Source organism: Papio anubis, chromosome 4 (genome assembly GCF_008728515.1).
Source record: "Papio anubis isolate 15944 chromosome 4, Panubis1.0, whole genome shotgun sequence".
Taxonomy (NCBI): Eukaryota; Metazoa; Chordata; class Mammalia; order Primates; family Cercopithecidae; genus Papio; species Papio anubis.
The window spans coordinates 117,796,864-117,798,487 of record NC_044979.1 but is presented as its reverse complement, the minus strand read 5'-3'; positions in this window follow the sequence as shown (position 1 = coordinate 117,798,487).

Below are 1,624 nucleotides of genomic sequence, written 5' to 3'. Positions count from 1 at the left end.
GAACCACAACATCGGCGTCGCCAGGGCAACGGCTGAACGGCCAACCGGCGGGCGCGGCGGGATCACTGGCAGCCAATAGGGGAAGCCTGGTGGGCAGCGGTGGACCAATCAGGGCCGGAAGCGGAGCGCGGGCACCGCCTGTCAACTGCCCGGAGCCCAGAGCCGCACCAGGGCAGGGCTGCGCGGCGATGCCACCGGGAGCCGGGCGGGACTTAGCGGGGATGGGAGCAGGGCCTTACTGTTGCAAGCGTGTGAGGGTGTGGGAGTGTGGGGGTGTGGGGGCGTGGGGACGTGGGCCCAAGGCAAGAGTCAGGCCTCAGTCCTCGTGCCGCTCTGGCTGGGAACCACAGTTACTGCAGAGAGGTCCAGAAAAATTGGGGACATGCATCATGTTTTCCAAAGTATAACTGTCTCACCCTAAAAACAAAACAAAACACCCCACCAGTATACAAAAAAAAAAAAAAAAAAAAAGAATTTACTAATGAGATGCAGGAGTAATGGTTCACTTAGTAAAGGAATCTTTAGTTTTAGACAAGTTTGCTTGCAAATTTCTCATCTAATGCGTTTTTTAAAGACTAATAAGTATTTGGAAATTGTGTGTCGATGATAAAATTATGTGAACATTCTTCCTTATATCTTATTTTTCGGGAATAATTCTGTTTTGTAAGTTGAGAGACTTTTTTTAAAGCTCTTGACCATATTTATATAGAATCGTGTTTAGAACTCCAAACACTTGGCTTCAGTGCGAACTTTTTGGTTGCGTGGATTTTGAGGTCTACAGAAAGTACAATGAATATATTACCAATGGTGCTTCATGGGAATGAAGATTATCGATCTGGCATATGCTTGTTGAGGTCAATAGACACCAACAGCTATGGCACAGTTCGGTAGGAGACACTTTTGATACCCAGAAAGCCCCATGCCACCCTGGCAAAAATAATAGGGCTAATTACCCAGCGGTAACCCCTTGTGAGAGTTTGAGGGGATAAGTTGATACAGAGAACATTCAAAGAAATCCTGTTGTTCCAACGACTGCAGCAACAGTTAGTAGCCTTGGTTTTCTCTTGTTGAAATTTTTTTTAAAAAATCAAGACTTTTTGTGACGGTGGGTATTTGACAACTTGAACTGAACAGGAGTCTGTTTCTGTTACATGAGTATAGCCTTAGAAATCTAGCAGGAGACAGGTAATATCAGAATTGGTTAAAGAGAAGATAGTTTTTGTGCAGGAATTAACTCTAATTCTGTGGTTTATCCTGCAGTAATATAATTTCATAACAAATTCTAAGCATCTTCAGTGGTCCAGTCATGAGTAATCAAGACTTCATACTGCAATGTCAAATGTTTGTTCCACTGCATATACAGGCTCTTAGGTTATTGCCAAGCATGACAAATGCTTTTGTTTGTGCAAGTCACGGCATCCTCTAGCTACGTGATTGTATGGTCAAGAGAAGGTTATTTATTTATTTATTTACTTAGAGACAGCCTTGCTCCGTGGCCCAGGCTGGAGTGCAGTGGCGCGATCTCGGCTCACTGCAACCTCCACCTCCTGGGTTCAAGCAATTCTCCTGCCTCAGCCTCCGGGGTAGCTGGGATTATAGGCACGTGCTACCACACCTGGCTAAT